This window comes from Callithrix jacchus, chromosome 1 (genome assembly GCF_049354715.1).
Source record: "Callithrix jacchus isolate 240 chromosome 1, calJac240_pri, whole genome shotgun sequence".
NCBI lineage: Eukaryota > Metazoa > Chordata > Mammalia > Primates > Cebidae > Callithrix > Callithrix jacchus.
The window spans coordinates 74,761,344-74,775,052 of NC_133502.1; positions in this window are offsets into that span (position 1 = coordinate 74,761,344).

A 13,709-nucleotide genomic window follows, 5' to 3' on the forward strand; every position below is an offset into this window, starting at 1 on the left:
AGGCTCCTCTCCCCTTCCCCTTCAGAATACTCTCACCAATCTGTAAAGACGCATCTCCTGGCCTACTGTCATTCTTTACAACACCTTTGCTATCTTACTGTTTGCTGATTTCAATGCCATAGAGGAGGGCTTTAAGATGACACTGCTGCCCCCCCACCCCGCTGGCGCCCCCACCCCAGACCAGTTCTGAGCCTCCTTCCTTTCAATGCTCCTGTCCTCCACTCCACCTCAGCACTCTTTGTCAGGGTAATACCACGATCACGATGACTCCTGTTGTTACTAGGACTTGCCCAACAATCCTGCCAGAGTTGCCATTTCCAGCACCCTGCTCTCCTAGTGCCCCAGTCTCATATTCCCAGCTCACTCACACTTGTGTGTCTGCTGTTATGATTCTTCAGCCTCAATGGACTCTCCCATTCACTGTCTCCTTCATGTCTCAGTTGAATAACCCATCAGGAGCATACCTTTACATGCATCGTTAACTCACACAACTCTCCTGTTTTGTTACATGCCTCTGGAAAGAGCCCTGAGCTGGATGAACCCGATTTTCCCAGAAATGGCACTTTGGCTGGTTCTGGGTACTACAGCCACAGTCCATCTGGCTGCTCAATGCCTGTGCTGTCACAGCCAGCGATGCTGGATGCTCCGAAGTTCACTAGGGAACTTTCTACCTTTCTGCTCTGCATTCCTGCACCTGCTGGTGGCAGGGAAAATATCCTTCAGTGTGCTACTGGCCTCACTTTAATTTCATAGTATCAAATGGGCCCTCACTGTTTCCCACCATCACATCACGTTTCCTGGCCAAATCACTCTCATATCCTACATGATCATTTCATGACTTCTCTCCTCACACCTCCAGAATGTCCTCTCTGTCCTCTCTCTCAGCAGATCACCTTACTTTCTATTTGACTGGTGGAAAGAAACAAAATGAATAATCACAGCAAACTTCCACCACCACAGAAATCAACGTGTTCCCTATTCATTCGTATCTAGAAAAATCTTTCCTCTTTCACTAGATCATATGCTTTCTAGAATTTTTTTCTAGAAAATTACCTCCTCTCCAGCATAATAAAAATTTCCCTCCACAGTGAGATATTAACATCAGCATAACAATGGACTCTAACGTTTATCATTAAAAATAAAAACAGCAACAGCAACAAAGTTTTGACTTCACCTCCCTCTCCAGCTATAGTTCATGCTGGGTGCGTATTTTCTATGTTTTCCCCTGTATTTCAGGACATGAATGCCTAGGAGCTGCATTTCCCCAAATCTCTACAGAGGGCTCTCGTTTATATGCCACCAGTTAGAGGCACTCTCAAGGTATATGGAAGGGAGACGAACATGGAGTGTTCTTTTAGAAGCAAGTAGTTCCGGGGCCTCAGACCATCTTATGTCTACCTCAAGGCCTTTGCACGTTTGGTTACCTCGGCAGAGAGCCTTCTCTCCCCCAGAGAGACACATGGCTCACCCATTTACATCTTTACTCAGATGTACCCTTCTCAATTAGGCCTTCCTAACCACCTTATTCAAACGCATTCTTCCTCCACTCCTGAGCATTTCAGTTCCTTTCCTAATTTATTTTTTCCTCAAACACTATTATTACATGACCTACTACGTAAATACAGTACTTACTTATTTCCTTATTGCTTGTCTGTCCTCACTAGGATGCATACTCCACAGACACAGGCGCTTCGATCTGTTTTATGTACTGCTAGAAAAATAGTTAACATATAGTAGATATGCAACGTATTTGTTCGTTGATCAAATACACAAATATAACATGTCATTCAAGGCCCTAAAATTTTTTCTAAGCACCTTTTTTTTTTTTTGAGGTGGAGTCTTCCTCTGTCACCCAGGCTAGAGTGCAGTGGCACAATCTGGGTTCACCGCAACCTCTGCCTCCCAAGTTCAAGAGATTCTCCTGCCTCAGCCTCTCGAGTGGCTGGGACTATAGGCACCCACCATCACGCCTGGCTAATTTTTATATTTTTAGTAGAGATAGGGTTTCACCATATTGGCCAGGCTGGTCTCGAACTCCTGTCCTTGTGATCTGCCCACCTTGGCCTCTCAAAGTCCTTGGATTACAGGCATGAGCCACCACGCCCAGTCTTTTCTGAGCACTTCTTTAGGGGTAACCCACAGGTTTTGGTTTGTCAAGCTTTCATCATGCTCATAGTCTACATTCTGCTATTTGGTTTTAGTTTTCTTTTTGAGTTAGGAGTTAGTTGAGAGATGGGCTAAGAATGTCCAGATCACAGGGATTGTTTGCTTGTTTGTTTTGGCAATTTACAAACATGGCTTGTTTTTTGGATGACAAAAATCACTCCAATTTTTTAAGTACTTGAGCAAACTGTATTATAGTAAAGCACATCTCACATTCCGTTTCCACCACTGCCCAGCTGTATAGGGATGGGTGGTGAACCTGAGAAGCACCACTTACCCTGAGAGGCCTTCCCTCAGGTTTCTGATGCCTTCCCTCCCCGTGTCTTCTGACACCTCTTTTGACTCTGCTCTTGGCCATTCTCCCTCTTATGTCACAGTTTGGGGGTTGGACCATCTTGAGGCTCATCAGAGACACAGTTTTCGTTTCTGTTCCCTGTATTCCTTGTTGCCTTTGGGTGATTTCTCAGAGAGAAATATCATCGGATGAAATAGTCAAGAAATTTAGGAAGAGAAGAAAACAAAGATTTTGTGCTATCACGTTAGAAGCAGGTATTGTGAAGTTTAGACTACATTTGAAATAACTTGTTTTAGTGCACAGTTGATCCCCTCTACCTCATTTGGTCCCCGCATCTATTCAGGTTGTCCTTCACAAACAACCTGAAGACAGATTGGATGTATCCATTGATGTCTTTCTTACAGTCACTATTTGTTAGTAGGAATGGATTTGAAATCCATCACAGAGACTGAGTGCTTCCTCCTAGATAGTACCTCCTCCTTCTTCACTTGATCGAAGCAGTTCCCACTAGAATGATTGTACTTGCTAAGGATTTAAAAACCTGATGGATAAATTTAATCGAGAAGTGATGAACTTGGGTGAATAAGGCCAAATGGCACTTTTCTATGAAATTTCTACAAATTTTCATTTGTAATTAATAGAAAAGTATAAGAGTGATTGTAATTATAACCTGAAACATAATTAGACATTCAGTATATGTCAATGTTTTAAATAATTAATATTGCAGCACTTAGAAGTTTATTTTAAATTCTTAGAGGATAGCATTGTTGTATCCAAAGTACATAGAATCTGGCACATAATAGGTGCTCAATAAATGCTCATTAAGTGCATAAATATAAGAATACATATAATCTGACTTATATCTAGCAGCATTTCGTGTGTTTGATTTGCAAACTTTCTTCTGCACAGTTTCACAGGGCATAATTTTCTGGAGTGTTTGTAAGGACACTGGGACCCCCTATGCTTTCATAGTTATCTTATATTAGTCTAGTCTCACTTTCATCTCCCGGACTTTTCTAATTAGCATGGAGAAGGGCTTCCCCTGGCAATTTGGTTTCTGATTGTTGAGAGAGAGTAGAATTCTTGACTAACAGTGGTTTCATGTTTTCATTCAATGTTTTCTGCCTTCTTGCCTCACAGATAATTGAGGAAAATCCCTTAAGTAAACACAGCAGGAGGCTTCATCCTAACCATCGTCTTGAGACTATTTTTTTCCTAATTGGCATCAACACTGATTTCTGTTATCCTTATTGACCTTATTTATTGACACCAATCGTGTCTCTTTCTAAGGACTAGTAATCTTTATCAAATATCACATGGGCTTTCTTACCTAAAACCGGCTCCCAGTATTTAAAAACAGAACAGAACACTTTCTTTCTTAGATTTAAGGTCAATAATGGTTTCTTTTTTTCAAAGAAACTCAAGTATTTTTGGCAGATCAGAACATTTGTCAGGAACACATTTTCAAGTGTGTTCTTACAGTGCTATCAGGACTGCAGAGCCTTTGATACCACTGACTTGGCCTTTCTGCACTCCAGTTTGCAGGACTGTGAAAATGGGTGTAATGATATCTCTTTCAAGTGTTTCTGTGAGAACCAAGTCAGGGAATACATAAAGCATCTAGCGCACACTAAACCCTCATAAATGGCTAGTTAGTTTCCTTCTTTTGACAAAATGAAAGGACTTTTAAAGGACATTTATTTGTTGTTTAGATAGTTTTGCCAGCATCAGTCCTGAAGCACAAGTTAAATAAGATGCCACGAGTTTCCCTGAACAGAGACCAACTCAGGGAAATGATGCAGCGTAACGTAACAGCTCAACCAGGCAGGCAGGGATCAGAAACCATGGCGAGTATCTCTGGTGGCTCTATGAACAACCAACAAGAGGAATAACTCAACAGCTTGTAGCTGTTTGGAAGCAGCAGTGGCAAGCAGCCTGTGGAACTCTGGCCAGCCACTCCATCTACAAGCACTGAATTTAGAACTGCTTATGAGGGTAGGTGAAGAAGGGAGGGGTGCTATAGAGGGTTTCAAAGGAAGTAGCTGCTGGGTAATGGAAGATCCAGACACTTTCCTCCCCAGACTATAGGCACCCTTATCTAAGGATGATGCCTTATTCTTGGGCTTTCCATGTTTGTTCAGATGAGTGTCCCAGAAGTTCCTACTGTCGTCTGTGGTTTTCATCTCAAAATCCCATAATACTAAGAGAGTGATTTCTAATAGTGAGGCAGGCTGAGGGGAGAACATGGCAAGGAGGTTGTTGTGAGAAGTTCAGGAAAGGTGTTGAGGTCAGAGCCAGCTTTCAGGGAAGGTGGCTGGAGTATCCAGACGCTGAGCAAGGCCATGGCACCTCACTCAATTCTCAGCTCATTGCACATTTTTTGGAGGGGCTGCATCCTTCAATGTTAGGTCCCTGAGACCTGAGACTTACTCTGGCTCTCCCACCTCTGAGGTTTATGAGCATCACAGTGTTCATAAATATGCCTGATCTTGGAGAAAACTGTCTAAGCAGTCATGCTAAAAATGAAGAACATGTGCTAAAACTGGTGGAGGTTTGCTCACTGGTAAGCTGTTGGCCAAATTGACAAAGAAGGGGAAACTTTACAGAATATCTATTTTCCATTTTTTATTGCCGTACGCATTCCTGAACATACGCATTTGATCATTCCAGTATATCTATGATGGGCTTATTTTTGTGCCTCTGACATTCACTGCCTTGTGTTGTCTCCTCCCTGTGACTTTGGCTTTTGACTTGATTTGGCCATTATAAGCCCAACGTGCATGCTCTTATCAAGTCTGGGTCAGCAAACATGACCCAGGCTTGATAAGATCATGCACGTTGGGCTTATATTCCTGGAACACCCTCTCTTACAGTGCTGAGCCTCATGTAAGAAATTCAGTTACCCATCTGGGAAAATGGCCGCATAGAGAAAAAGAATGTCTGGGCAGCTCACAGCCAAGTGAAGAAGCCATCTTTGATGTTCCAACCACATCAAACACCATTACCCAGCCCAGCTGAGCTCAGCCCAGATTGCTGAGTCATGGGGAATAATCAGTTGTCATTGTTTCAGTTCATTAAATTTTAGGGCTGTTGTTGCATAGCAATAGATAACAAAGACAGTGCTACCTATATAAACTGAAGCAACTACAAAATGCAAAAAATAAAAAGGGTAACATCAAAAATATATGCATATATAACAAGAATCAAATGAATCTCTGAGGAAGTTTTATGGGAAACTGAGTAGATGAAATAATAAAGCCCAAAGTATGTTTGTCTCACAGAAGGGCTTGCAGTTGCATCCTGAATGATGGCAGGTGGTGCTTAGCTTTGTGTGCCGAAGTCAAACCCAGAGACATGATCAGCTATGAGATCTAGCACCTAGAAGAAAGAAATGCAGCAGCTCCTTGGACTACACTTCTATATATAGACACTGGTGTTGATGCTGGCATGGCATGTAAAAAGACAAGCAGAGCCTATTCCCAAAGCCTTCACTGAATGAGGGTTGAGTGGCAGTTTTCCGTTTCTCTTCTATTTATGGTGAAATATAAAATACAACCAGAAAAGTACACAAAACCAAGATAATTTATCCACAAAGTAAACCTGCATAACCAGTACTCAAGTCAAAAGGATAACATTGCCACTCCCAGAGGACCTGCCCTTGAAGGTAACAATTATCCCAACTTTAATAGAAATCGTTTTCTTGATCTCCTTTATCAACTGAATAATTGACTTAGTTTTGCTGGGTTTTGATCTTTATCTTAATGAAATCATGCAGCAAGCGTTCTGGTGTATCTGGCTTGCTAGCTGTAGATCATCCCTGTGTGCTTCCATACCTAAGAATAGATTTCTATTATTAATGTACATTTGGATCATTTTCAGTTAGGGGATGCAAACAATGCTGCTGCCATGAGTACCGTATTTACCTCTTGGTGCACTTGTCCATGCAGTGCTGTTGGGAACCAACATACCTAGAGATGAATGTGCTGGCTCCTCTATTCTTCATGGCTTTCTTTTTAATATTACACCAAGTAGTCTTCCCAAGTGGTTGTACTGACCTAAACCCTTTCCAGGGTGGGAGAGCTCTATCACTTCACACCTCGCCAAAGCCTTGGTGCTGCCAGGCTTTTATGTGTTGGCCATTCTGAGGGATGGTGCATGGTGATTTTCATTTAATTTTCCTTGATTACCTATTCATATCTTTATTGGTCATTTTAAGTCTCTTGTTTCATTTTCTACATGGTTGTCATTATCCTAATAATTTGCAGAAATCTTCTTCAAGTTAAACACAATACAGATAACTCCGCCCATTTTGTGGCTTACCTTTTCCCTTCTTCCTGGTGTCTTCAATGACTGGGGGTCTTCGAATGACTGCAGGACAATTTATCAAGTTTTTCTCTGTATGGATCATGCGTTTTACTACTTGTTTAACTAGGCTTTCTCTAGTCCATGTTCAAGAAAGTATTCTTTTACATTTTTATTCAAAAGATGTGTTCTGACTTTCACATTTAGACCTGCAAATATGTGTGTGTGGTATAAAGTAGCAATTTTCTCTTATTTCCATGTGGATCTGCAGCTGAGCCACTACCACTTACTGAAAAGACTTTTCTTTCTCAACTGCATCGCCGTGTGCCTTGGTCCTGAGTAAAGCTTCCCTCTCTACCACGCTTCTCCTTGGCTTCATGCTCTGTTCCGTCCTGAACTTTGGGAACTGTTCTCTGGGCCTGTTGAACTTCTTGCTCTGCTTCTCAAATGCCCTCTTCAAACTGTAAAATGCCCTCAGGGAAAAGCAGCCCCAATGCTGAACTCACCTGTTGGGATCTCCATCTTCACACAATCCTGGCTCTACTTTATTCTCTATTTTTAGTTTTCTGATGCCCTTAGATGGATGATTTAATATTTTTATTCTGCTTTTATAATGTCCTCAGCAAGAATTTTGTTTCAAATGACCTAATTCATCATTACCAGAAGCAGAAGTCTGGTGAGTCAGTTTTATTTTTTATTCTTCTTAGAGACAAGGTCTCTGTCACCCAGGCTGGAATGCAGTGGTGTGATCATAGCTCACTGCAGCCTGGAACTCCTGGGATCCTCCCACCTCAGTCTCCTGAGTAGCTGTAACTATAGGTACATGACACCATGCCTGGATAATTTTTAAATTTTTTTGTAGAGATAGAGTCTTGCTATGTTTTCCAGGCTGGTCTTGAACTTTTGGCCTCCAGCAGTAGTGATTTGTTTTAATAAAATTTTTAACACCTTTGGACATGGTAGGAGAAATTGTGAGACAATGCAGGCCAATTGGAATACTTCAAAATCAAGCCTAGTTTAAGCATCAATGTGGAAAGGAATTCAGGATGTTTAAGACTGAGAGGGAACCCCCATGAGGCAGAGCAAGTGTGCCTAGTGGAAAGAAGACCCCAGGGTCCAGGGAGGGTGTTTCACTGGTGACGGCTACTTCAAGCTTGTCTAAGCAAATAGCATGCAGATGAATTCAAAATCGTTTAAATGACCAAAGAAAGTACATTTTCCCACATATTGCAAATTCTGGCATTAGTGTGATTCCAGAGACAATTATTTCATCAGCCTGCCAATATCATCGAGAATCCGGGTCTCTCCATGTCTCAGTGGTGTTGGTCTGTGGTGGGCTGCCTCCCTACATACCACCTGCCACTGTCCAGGAACTATGTCCAGCCACAGTGGTGGACAATGAGCTGCCCAGCACTGTCTTTTCCCCCATCCTCTTCTCAATGGCAGGGACAAGCTTCCCCAGGGGTCCTTCCTGAAAATGTCCCCTCATGTCTCCTGGATCGGAATGGTCTTTCCTGTCACATCTTATTCCATCGCTCGCAAAGGGAAGAGGCCACCATGCTTGGCTCCAACTCCTATGAATCATCTTTTGAGACAGGGATGTGCCCAGCAGTGTTCTCCCAAAGAGCTGCAATGAGCTTCTTTTAGGTGGCGGTGGGAGGTTCCTTATGTTTGAAGAATGCACGGATAAGCAAGGAAAGGAATCAGAGGCTCCTGGACACACACAGGTCTGTTAATACAGTCCAGGTCAGAAGTGAGGGCTATGAGTGCATGGAGAGAAAGGGAGGTTGGGTGGAGGGATGGAAGGAAGGCAACAGAAGGGAAAAGAGCCTGACGGCCACCAAGCAAGGGGTAGAAAGGCCTGACTGCAGAGTTGCTTCACTCCTAGGAAAAGTATTCTTAGCCTTGCCTCCCAGTTCTGTGTTCATCACCTGGGCAGCTCCATGGGGCCAGTCTAAAGGGTTCTGGCCCTGAGCTGCTAACACGTTTGTGTAGGCAGTCCAGTTCTACTCCCAGCTTGCAGACCCAGAGGCTTGGGAGGTGATGGGATTAGCTCATGTCGAACAAAAGCATGGGGTGGCCGTTAAGCTGGGCTAGCCATAGTGACAGCCCCAGTGATACTGGATGGTAGGTCTTGACTGTGAGTTGTCCAGGTCCTTGGCATGTTCAAAAAAGAATTCAACGAAGTGCCCAAGGAAAGCAACAAAGGAATGAAGCAATGAAAAACAAACAAAGCGACAGAGGAAAGAAGTCACGAAAGCACAGATTTCGCAAAGTGAAAGAACAGTTCATAGAAGTGGGAGCAGGCTCAAGCAAGCCCCTCAAGAGCACCCTTTCATTAGGGTTTTTATTAAGCCAAAAAATCTGGTAACACCCCTAGATGCCTTTCAGAGGCCCAACCCCAGGAAGGATTGGCCTGCAACCAATCAGAGGCTAAGATGGAGACCCTGCCCGCGGTCAGTCAGAGGCTGAAGTGGAAACTTCTGTCTTGTTATCACAGAGTGAAGATGTGGCCTGCACACTGCCCAGTCCTGCCCAGACTGACTGCACTGCGTTTCCTTTGCTTATGCCTTAACCCTTGGTTGCCCTAATTCCCTATTTTCCTGTCTCAGAAGGATCATCCAGACTGATGCGAGCCCTTGTATAAATCAAGCCTGAGAGGGGCCCCTGGTCCCTTTCTGGCCCTGTGAGACACAACCATACATGAGAGACAGCAGCAACCCCAACAGGAGGGCCTGCCTGGAACCAGGGATCCATCTGTGCCCGAACTTAGATTGTGGCCATCTTGGGTGCAGGCTTGTGAGTGAGCTGAGTTTCCCAAGGATCGACCTGCCTGGTTCTTTCACCTTCTAACAGTCCAGGCCCTCCCCGAGTGTAACAAGAGTCTAATCTAAGGCAGTTTGTGACTCAGGCAGTAATTCAGAGGCACCCTAGAAAAACAGGAGTATCAGACTGCAGTGTTGCTTTAATTTGGGCTTGGGGGCAGAACTTTGGGGCCTGGGTTCAGCTGGTTCTTTGAGATTCTAGTTAACTGGATTGAGAAGAGGCACATTCTGCATGTTCTCCAACGATCAGCTAGATCTTGATGCTATGCTGTTCAGTTCAGCAAATTCTCCCCGGGAGTACACACTGCTCCAGGTATCTGGAGGATAGCAGATCACACTTGCCTCATGTACCACACAGACCCATGCACTGGCCCCCTTCTCCCCATTCTCCGCATCCCAGGACCTCCTGCAGAACTTGGCACTTCAGGAAGTAGATCAGTCCCCAGCAAACTCTGTGTGTACAGTGCCAGAGAGTAAATCATTTGGGCTTTGAAGGCCAAAAGGACTGCACCATTCTGTTGGTGTAGGATGAAATTGGACATAGACAAATCATGAATGAATGAATGAGTGAGGCTGTGTTCCCATACAACTTTATTTACAAAAACAAGCTGCAGGTTGGATTTGGCCCCAAGATATGGTTTGCCAACGCTTGGTCTAAATTAACCAGAAATACTGTTTTCTATGAGAGAAAGAACTTGATAGAATTGTACACTAATTGTTCTTTCATCTTAATGCGCTATTTGATTTAAACACTTGTTAATGATGGTTTTTAATTGCCATTTTTGGTAAATGTAATGCATTACATTTTAATCTTTTTCTAATTGGCTAAAAACAGGAAAAGGCAATCTCAGATCTTTCCTACCAGGTAAGGCATTTGGTTTTTTTTAGAAATTGATGAATACGTTTTTGCTCACAAATAATAATTGTGCATATTTATGTGGCACAATGTGATGTTTTGATCCGTGTATACATTGTAGAAAGGTCAAATCAACCTGATTAACTTATCCATCATCTCACCAACTTATATATGTATTTATTTTGTGTGTGTATGTGGAGGTTAAAAATCTATCCTTTCAGCATCTGGTCTTTTAAGTCTGATTTGCTAAGTAACTGCACCGGAAATTTCTAATGGAGCTGTGCACTGGGTGAGTCAGCTTGCAATCGTTCTTTCTGTCTTTGTTTGTACTCTGAAGAGAGTGTGGACTTTCCGGCTTGTCACCCACTCTCTTTAAATCCACCAGCCCTGCACTTTTCAGGGTTGCCACCTACACAGTTCTGAAGGCATGCTCAGGGTGCCAATCAAGTGTCACCAAAGCAGAGCAAAAAGCCTGCCTGAACCATCATGAGAAGCGTTGTGTTAAAGCCTGAAGTGTGGCACTCCTCACTTGGCATTAATAGTTAAATCTAAGCTGAGCGTTTTTGTTCCAGAAGAGACAGCCTCTCTGTTGTTGGCATGAGGTCGGTGCAGTGTTTGCATGGAGGTGCGAAATCATTGCCATAAACCTTGGATGAAGCGGCATAGGGGAAAGTTCTTAGCATCAGCAGGTTGGTAAAGTAAGTCAGTAACTAACATTAGAGAGAGCTTACTGCATCCTCAGAACTGCTCACTGAGAACTGAGTAGTTTGGGGGGCAGGCGACTCACGTTCAAGCCTTTGAGCACTGTGACCTTGGGCAAGTCATTATATTTTCTCTGAGCCTCTCTTTTTTAAAGTGTGAATATGCTGGATTGATTTCAAAAATGTCCCCACTTTCCATCCCTTCCTTGTGTCCTTTCCATTGTGACTCTTCAGCTCCATAAGAGGCAGAGTCTAACTCTCCACCCCTCAAGATGGAATGCTTCATGGCTCCCTTTGTCTAACAGGATGCATCGTTCTGCCCAGCCTCCTGAGCCTGGTGCCCTTTGCTGGCTCTCACTCCTTGGTCTCTGCCTGCAAACAAGTCTGGGCTGGCCTGTTGGGAGAGGAGGCAATGTGTGGAGGAGAACAGAGGCGTCCCAGCTGACAGTGGGCCACATTGCCAAAGCACACCCTCTCACTGACCCCCAGCTTCCCAGACAGGAGCAACATGAGGGAACACAGCCCAAACCACAGTAACTGCCTGGCTGCTTTCAGCCGAAATTGCTGATCAGCTGAATCTTGAGCCAAATAAGTGGCTGTTTGAAGCTAGCAAATCTGGGGATGCTCTTCTTTGCAACAATAGCTGTTACACGGGTGCTGACTCTCCCTGTATCTCAGAATGTGGCAGGGAGCAAACGAGGCCTTGTGCGTTAGAAGCTTTGTGAATCCTAAGTAGTATACAAATATAAGTTGTCCATCGATTGCATACGTTTCTATCAGTATTGAGACCAGGCGGAGGATGCAAATCAATATAAACAGCCCTCACCTCCCCACCTCAATACATACAGGAGCTCACTTCTGTCTTCCTGATATCTCATCCATGTGTGATTCTCTCCAGCTTCACAGGTTCACCACTCGTGCACCCATCCCATGTTTACTGGCCACCTGCAGCATGCCAGGAACAGCTTTTGAGATTGGGGATGTTAAGGTAGGCGGGGTAGAGAGGCAAATCCATAAATGATTAAATCAGTGAAAAACAGCAGATGCAAAAAGGCGATGCAGAAAACAAGTGCTATGGGCAGAATGTTCGCTGCCCCCTCCTCATATGCCAAAGCCCTATCCCTGGTGTGACTGCATTTAGAGGTAGGACTTGTGAGGAGGTGACAATGGTGAAATGAGGTTGTAAGGGTAGGACCTGATCCCACAGGACCAGTGCCCTTGTAGAATGAGGAAGAAACACCAGCGCTCACTCCCTTTCTCCGTTTCCCGTAGGTGAGCACACAGCAAGAAGGCAGCCATCTGCAAGCCAGGAAGAGAGCCCTCGCAAGAACCAACCCCGCCAGAACCTTGGTCGTAGACTCCAGCCTCCAGTGTTTTGTTGTGGCAGCCTGAGTTGACTGAGACCATCAGTGTAGGGAGAGACAAAGAAGTCATTGGGTAGCTTCTTTTGGGCAGGTGGTCAGGTGACCATGAAGTGAGGAAAAATGAAGGGAAGAAGTCAAATAGAATCCACGAGAAGAATGTTCCAGAAAGAGGGACTGGCAGGACAAAGGCCCAGTAGTAAGCTCAGCTGGGGTGCACTCTGAAGGCCAGGGAAAGTGGTGAATTTGATTCTCCAGGTAGCAGGAGCCCACAGGAGCACCTGACGGAGGAGAGCTAGGGTGGAATTTATGTTAGGCCCTTCTGGCTGCTGAGTGGAGCCAGAGAGGAAGCCTAGGTGCCATTTAGGAGGCTGCTGCCTTGGGAGAGTTGTCCTTGGGAGAGACATAGTTGTGGTTTTAAGATGGAGAAAAGCAGGTCAATTTGGGATAGGTTTGAAGGTGGCTGCAGCAGGTTCTGTTGAGGCGCATTTAGGGATGTAAGAGGAAGAGAGGAATTGAGGCTGGTACCTGTTTTAGTGATGTATATGTAAGGCTATCAGAGTGCATGGGGCTTTTGTGGTTCCTAACCACAGGCTCTTTAACACCTGGAGGATGGTAACGCCAAAAGTTGGGAGCTGCTGAGCTCTTTGGGGTCCTGCTACTCTGTCATTGACTGGTGGAGCAGGTAGTGTTTCTTACCACTTATTTTTACTGCCAGGGATGGTGCCACATCCTACTAAATCACTGCCTTTAATTCATGGATATTTCCATGAAAGTGAAGTGAAGACGTTTATGGGCATTGATGATCTGTTGCTGTGCAAAAAGTCACTCAAACAGTTTCTATGGGTTAGGAATTTGGGATCAGCTTGGCTGGGTGCTTCTGTCTCAGGATCTGGCTCATGCAATTGCAGTTGGATGTCAGCTGGGGATGTTGCTCATCTAAAGACTCATGTGGGGCTGAGGATCCACTTCCAGTGTGACTTGCTATGTGGCTGGCATGTTGGTGCTGACTGCTGCATGAGGGCCCTGGCTCCTCTCCTTGTGAACCTGTCCACAGAGCTAGTTAAAAGTCCTTATGACATGGTGGCTGGCCTCCACAGGGTAAGTGATCCAAGAGACAGAGGTGAGGGCTGCAAGGCCTTTTATGACCTAGCCTTGGAGGTCACACACCATGATCCTGCCACATGCAACTTGTCACAGCAGGCC